This window comes from Cibotium barometz, chromosome 20 (genome assembly GCF_041138505.1).
Source record: "Cibotium barometz isolate CiBa-2024 chromosome 20, ASM4113850v1, whole genome shotgun sequence".
NCBI lineage: Eukaryota > Viridiplantae > Streptophyta > Polypodiopsida > Cyatheales > Cibotiaceae > Cibotium > Cibotium barometz.
Genome location: NC_141065.1, coordinates 46,077,424 through 46,084,648, shown reverse-complemented (window position 1 = coordinate 46,084,648; position 7,225 = coordinate 46,077,424). Strand labels below are relative to the sequence as shown.

The 7,225-nt window shown below is 37.6% G+C and overlaps 1 long non-coding RNA gene across 1 annotated transcript; it reads left to right on the top strand.

The window, feature by feature from the left end:
- Positions 1-4,917: 4,917 nt before the first annotated feature.
- On the top strand, positions 4,918-5,591 carry LOC147627933 (uncharacterized). Its single transcript, XR_015268397.1, has 2 exons — positions 4,918-5,169; positions 5,288-5,591. It is a non-coding gene; the product is annotated as an uncharacterized LOC147627933 (long non-coding RNA).
- Positions 5,592-7,225: the final 1,634 nt, after the last annotated feature.

Here is a 7,225-nt window from a genome sequence, read left to right as displayed (position 1 = left end):
CTCCAATCTCTCCAAATTGTAGAGAATTTTTAGAGGATAATAGAAAATATCATTATTTTAGTATAATACTGGCATGATATAGTTCATAGATTTTTTTACAAAAGACTAAGGATCTATTTATAGGTGAGGGAGGCCTCTAACCAAGTCCAACTAGGTTCTCGAATTTTTCGGGTTCAGTTTGGCTGAATTTGGACAAGATTTGGACCTAGTTTGGCTCCCTTTTGATTTGGTTTGATCCAAGAGAGAGGAGAGATAAAAAATATCACAATTTTCATGCATAAATTTCTAATTCTATTTCATAAAGTTGATGGTAAAAATGTACCCTTAGAGACTATAGATAGGGATAAGGTGGAGACACATCAATATTGGATACTTTTTGGCCCAACACCCTATATATGCTGCTGCAAAGGTGTTCATCAGTAACCCATATCCTTCCATGGGGAGTGAAGAAAAGGTTATTACATGACTAGAAAATCCAAGATTCCTGTGAATTGTCCCTCCTATAATAAGGAATGTATAGAAATATCAAAGATGGAAAACTTGGAGCTATATAACATTATGAGGCAATCATTGTACATTGATATTTTGAAACAAGTAAGGGATCAATGGATAGATTTCGATCAACCACGAAGAGAACAACAAGGCTTCATAGAGGGTAGTTTACAGCAAGCACAATGACTACTTCTTTCTTACCTTTTACAATATAATAAGCTTGAGAGTCATGGTTGAATCTCCTTTATAGAGATTGAGATCTGGACTGAAGTCCAAATCTCTTCCTCAATACTTGGATATTTGGACTTGACTCCAAATCTCTTAGTAGCAGACTTATATCAAAATATTGTTGGATGTTGTAATGTTTGGATAAAGAAGAAACTTACACTTGCATGAGGGAAAGAGGAAAGACCACTATTAGACTGTGAAGGGATACACTAGATGGATAATGGGTCAAAAGTAGACTAAAACACACACACACACACACACACACACACACACACAAACACCACTCTCTCTCTCTGTCTCACTCTCTCTCACACACACACATAAACACCACTCTCTCTCTCTCTCTCTCTCTCTCTCTCTCTCTCTCTCTCTCTCTTACACACACACACACACACACACACACACACCCACCATTTACACTAGGCCGACCAAACTTAGAAATCATATGATCTCAATTACTAGTCTTGAGTAAGTATGTACACTAAGTCCTTAGAATTTTCCTATTTGAGATTAAGCTCAAGGTAAGGCTACTTCATATATTCCATTTCTCTCTTACAAAAGATAAATGCCTATTCGAGTGGGTAATATGGAAAAGTGTCTTATGGTAGGAGGATGTTGGGCAGGAGAAACCAGGATAACCTTGTTGAGATATCGAGCTTAACTAGTGCTGCAAACATTGATAACCTATCTGGGTGATAACATCCGCACTTGTATTAATGGCATAGTTGGTGAGATTATGATTGGATTATTAGAGTATGGCATAGTTATAACACTAGCTCATATAGTCGGGTTCACACTATGGACTAACCATTGTATGTTATAGTAGTAGAGAATCACTTATAGTATGTACTCTTATCACTTTAGGCTTATGGTTGTGGAGAAGAGAAGAAGATAGAAGAAAAATTCAACCATCCATCTCTCTCTTGTGCCTTGCTCTCTCTCGTGTGTATGTGTGTTTGCTTACAACAAGGAACTCTAACTCTCGTGTGTATGTGTGTTTGCTTACAACAAGGAACTCTAACTCTCCCTCTCCCTTGCATTCACTTTATGGTATCAAAGCTCTAGCTCATGTGAGTGCTAAGGAGGCAAGCAAGGCAAGAACAAGGTAAGCAAGAAAACAGTACATGGGTAAGGGTATTTCTATCTCTTTCTCTCTTTGATTTTAGAGTAACGACTATGAAGGCTATAGGCAAATAGGGAAGTCATTGTCCTAGATTAAGACATCCTCCTGGCTCTGCTGAAGGAAGAAGAACATTCTCCATGTAGTTAACTCCGATTACTAAGTTTTTACGCTTTTCAACGTGATTCAGATGCATCCTCCTCGACCTCGTTTTGGCTCTACAAGATTTTTGCTAGGCACTCTATGAACGTTTGACTATATATGCCTAATTTCTAGTCGAAGAAAAGTTACAACAAAAAATTGGTGCAGGTTAGTCTATGGAGAGAATCTAAGTGTCACAGGTGTTGGTGTACGGATGTACATTTACGTGACTCATTTTTTACATAAACAACATACAAATGGCATTATAACAGGTTTACACTACCACTATTAAAGGTTACAAGTTTGGTATGCAAAGTCCAGAAGATTTTTTGCAAGCATTGTTTAATAAGTTGCCGTAAGTAAAGGTGTCTAGTAATCTATCATAGATTAGGAGTGAGAAGCTAAATAATAATAACTTCCAAGTATGAAAGCTCACAATGATGACCAATTTTCTTATGGGAAAAGGACATTGGGAGTTCATTACATAGGTGATGGAAAGGAGCCAGATATTGTTGAAGAAAATCGGATAACAAGTGCATGCATGTAAAGCATGACATGAAAGAGCCAAAAGGCACTATACTGGTTATTTATCAGTGTGACAAATCCTATGATTATGAAGATACAAGATACACAAACACCTTAGGACTCTTGGGACAACTTGGTGAAGATGTACAACACAAACACCTACAGTCGGAAGATGCAGCTAAAGAAGGAGCTGCCTAATGTGACTAGAGGAAAGATGAGTATAAATTATTACTCAGTGAAGAATAAAGGGTTTGCAGATACCCTCTCTTTAGTTTAGGGTTATAGAGAAGAGAAGAGAAGAAGATAGAAGAAAAATTCATCCATTCATCTCTCTCTTATGTCTTGCTCTCTATTGTGTGTGTGTTTGCTTGCACAATGAACTCAAGATCTGTCTCTCCCCAACATTCTCTTTAAACCTATGAATATGTTAATAGATCCATAAGAGCTTGACCCCAACCTTTGCCAACTCAAACATTGTGGGTTTCCAAACTCGTCAAGGATATTATAAAGGTAATGTTGAAGTGCGGATTTGAAGGAAAGCTCCAAGATCCCATAAGACTACACAAAAAATGACACTGACTCCCAAGCCAAAGTGTTTAAAATAAAGATGGAGTACCCACACGCCTTCATCATGCTCAAGGGTATCATGAAGATAATTTCATATGTGTTCCTAAGAAATTAATAAGAACAAAGCCTCAGTGATACAAGAGCACATGTCTCACATGGTGGGGAGGCCAAAGTAGTAGAGCAAGCACACTCTACAAGAACTCTCTCCCAAAAATAGAGGAACCATAAGAATGTTCTTACACTCAACTTAACAAGGAAAACCAACAGTAAACATACCTGCAACATCACCACTTGATACAAGGTAACTCCAAGATTTAACATCCTTGCCTACTCCATCCATAATGAAGTTAACTGAGTTCATAATGTACTTGAAGTGTACAAAGGTTGAATTAGAAAATCTACACCAACATCTTCTCTTCAATTCAAGGACTTTCAGTCATCAAAGGTGGATGCATGATGGGGATGGGGAGGAAGGGGAAGCGCAAGGGTCCACATGTAAGTAGTCACAAAACATATCTAGCACCATGCCGAAGAACCTCTCCTTTGCTAACACTTTAGAGTTGCTTAGAAAACTCCCTATAATCAGCTTATAGGCCACCTAGATTTAAGAAGAAAGTGCCTCACTGAGGTATAAGTTTAGGCATTAAATTAAGGATGGTCAATAGCAACACTAAAGGTTCCCCCTCTCCCCACAACCTCTCTCTCTCTCTCTCTTCATGGTTAATAGAAACAACATATATGAGATGCTTGGGAGGAACAGACGTAGAGCCATTAAGTAGGAGCAAAGGGAGAGGCGACGGGTTAAGGGTAGTCGACACATTTCAACCTTCAAAAAAAGTCATCTAAGAGTGTCTTAAAAGTATTACCTTTGATCTATTAAAGGGTGATGTGTTAAGGGTAGTGATGACACGTTTAAACCTTGGAAAAAGGTTCTCTAAGGGTTGAAAAAGTATTGCCTTTGATGTTTTAAAGGATTTAAATTCTTCCATCTCGAAGAAATCTTAATTGCATTCCACTCTGAGATTAAACCCAACAACATTCCATGCAAAATAGGTGATCACCCATCAATACATGTTTTCTAAATGTTTCCTATTAAGGTCATGTATTCGTCATGATCAAAAGTTTTCTTGACTAACATAAATAGACATAGGCATATCAAAATAGGTGGTATGTGTGTTTCCTATTAAGATCATGTATTCGGTATGTATTCATAATCATTTGTTTGCTTGACTAAAATAAATAGACATAGGCATAAGAAAACCATTTCATGGATGATTATCACAAGACATGAAACTATCATATGGTTTCAAGCCACTCTCTCTCTCTCTCTTTCTCTAATTGGCCAATTATAGCGTGTGTGCGGAAGTAAAATGCAGTTTGTCTTTGCTAGTTCACAAGCAGTATTCATCACGAAAAACCGAGGTTTAGTGTTAGGTGAATGACAAATTTTGAAAAATAACTTTCAAATTTCAAAATAACAATTCACAAAAATCTACAAATTTTAAGGGATTTTAGTTATAATTTTGCTAAAAACCTTTAAAATTTAGTAAAAAACCTACACAAATTTGAGGTTAAGGTTTTTTAAATTTTTGGAAAAAATGTTTTCTAAGAACACGGTTTACAAGCCATTAGATGACGTACAAGATTGCTAAGAAAGAAAAAGTTATATGAATGTATTGAAGAATAATAAGGGCTGTGCTCGATTCAAGAGCCAAGCACATGCTTTTATCATTTTTATGGGTTGATGAAAATTAATGACACACATGCTTTGCACTCGGTGGCAGAACCCATGTGACTTAGCAAGAAATATGCGGCTAGCACATTACATGTGATGTTCAGACGTTGAGCACAAGTTAGGTTGATTTGTCCAACGGCTCCGTTTTTGAGCCTATGAACAGGTGTTATGCAAGCCATAGGTTATGTATGAGTGGCCTTTTAATTTGCGGAGCTAGTGTTTCCTAAGCCTTTTAATTTGGGGAGCCTCTGCCGGAGAAAAAATTTTCAAAACACAGAATGTTTCCTCCTCGTGGCCAAGATATCTCTTACGCAGAGCACGTAGCCCAACGCCGGGAAGAGAAGGGATGCCTCTATGCATGGTCTGTTAATCCTTCGTTAATTTTCTCTCAAGTTTGCATTTCTTTGTTAATTGTAGAGCCTCTATCTAACTACTCTAATGCAGTTTGTATGATGGATGCTGTGTTTACATGTGGGCAGCCTTTTCACCCTTTGCTGCTGCTTCTGCTGCTACGAGACTTGCGAGTGCTGCCTGGACGTGCTCTGCTGTTGCTGCCCGTAAAAGCAACTATGAATAATAATAATCAATGGGAATTTCTAATTTCCACTCGTTAATTATGCATCTCAGGTTGCTAATACCATGGACCCTTGGTTTTGGATCCTCAAAGGAGGTGGCAGCCTTTGATTTTAGTGACACTTAAATACGAGTGGATGTTACTTAAGTGTGATTTTGTCATCTGGCACCCCTTGTGAAATTTCTTTTCTGCGATCCATGCCACTCAAATTGCTTGGAGAATTTTGCAAAACTAGCTTAAGCATTATTCTCCCTCTTTTTTTTCCACCTGAGTTCTTTTACTCCGCTACGTTGCTTTATAAAAATAAAATAAAAAAACTATAAATAAAGCAAATTATGCTGTCTCATTTGAAAAATCTAAAGTATCCACATGAGAAGAGTTTCGCATAGCTAGACGAGAAGAAGTCATTGCAGCCATATGAGGATGAAAGTTATAGTTTCCTTTGTGTGGAGCGTAATATCGCCATTTGAGAAGAGGTGATCACGGCCACGAGTAAGGGATTTTCAATCACAAGAAGAGAAGAGTGAGGAAGTCGGGCGTCCAAGTATAGGGAAGATTTACTAAGCCGGAGCCAGTAATCTTGTGTGGCCTCCATTAGCATTGTTAATGGGACCAAGGTTGTAGACTCACCCCTCTTCATCTGTGTGCAGGCTAGGTCGCAGGAGGAGATGACGGTAGCATGCTCTGTGGAAAAGTTGTAATGCAAGTCGCAGGAGGAGATGACGGTAGCATGCTCTGTGGAAAAGTTGTAATGCAAACCTTAGGTAATATATAAGGTCATAATAATCATTGCTGCAGAAGCAACATTAATTAATATACACTACTGATAAGGATGAATAGGGGACAACAATGAGTGAAAAATGGAAATTAAACTATTTCTATTTCAAAGCCATGCAAGAGGTGTGAGTTGTTGGAGCTGTGAGGTGTGGATCATTTCAATTTTTTCTCATCGCCTCTGACTCCCTATCTCCCTTTGTTTCATCACTTGCCACCCACGATTTCGTAAACTCTCTTCACCTCCTCTTATTGTCGCCCTTTCTCCCTTCATTGACATAGAAGTCAAATCAAAGGTAGGTGAGGGGTGAAGGTTGAATGAAAAAAAACTATCGTACATGAAGATCCATAAAGCTCAGGAGAAGGGCATAAAGAGGTATTGTGTGTAAAGGCGATGTCTGTAGATGCACGAGTTGTGGAGTCATTTTTATGATCGTTGTAGTGGGTGAAGCATTTTTCTTTTTTAGAGCTCTTAAGCGATTAAAAGGCGAGTAATAAATGATAAGTTTTTCATTAATTGAGCAAGTTTTTCACCATATTAGTGAATTTGAGAATTTTCTTATTCTCATTTTTGAATACTTAAAAAAAGGGACATGGATAACATGTTTGTAAGTTTCTCAAAACCCTATCATATGACCTATCGTTGGAAAGCCTTGAAAAATAGAATCTAAAGAGCTATAAAGCGTTCATTTTGGATTAGCGGTGTTCAAGTTATGGTTAATCCAAACTTTTGACCACGTGTCTTAAACTTGTGAAAAATTTTCATATTCCTTAATATGGTGTTTGGACCAGGACCTACAAACAAATCAGATTTAGTTACAAAAGAAGGGGTTTCTCTTGTCAAAAAAACAGCAAAAAAAACTTAACAAGCATAAAATACATTGTTTATTTGGAATAATTATACAAAAGTTCCTCAATGAAAAGAACCTAAATCAATGCATGCACCCATCCAATAGTAAGCATTAGACTTGAAACTTGACTCAAAGCTATTGTAGCCTTAAGGTGAAGCTTACCACTAAAAAGAAGCTTGCTAGTAAAGACATAAATGTAAATTTTCCTTAATAGTGAG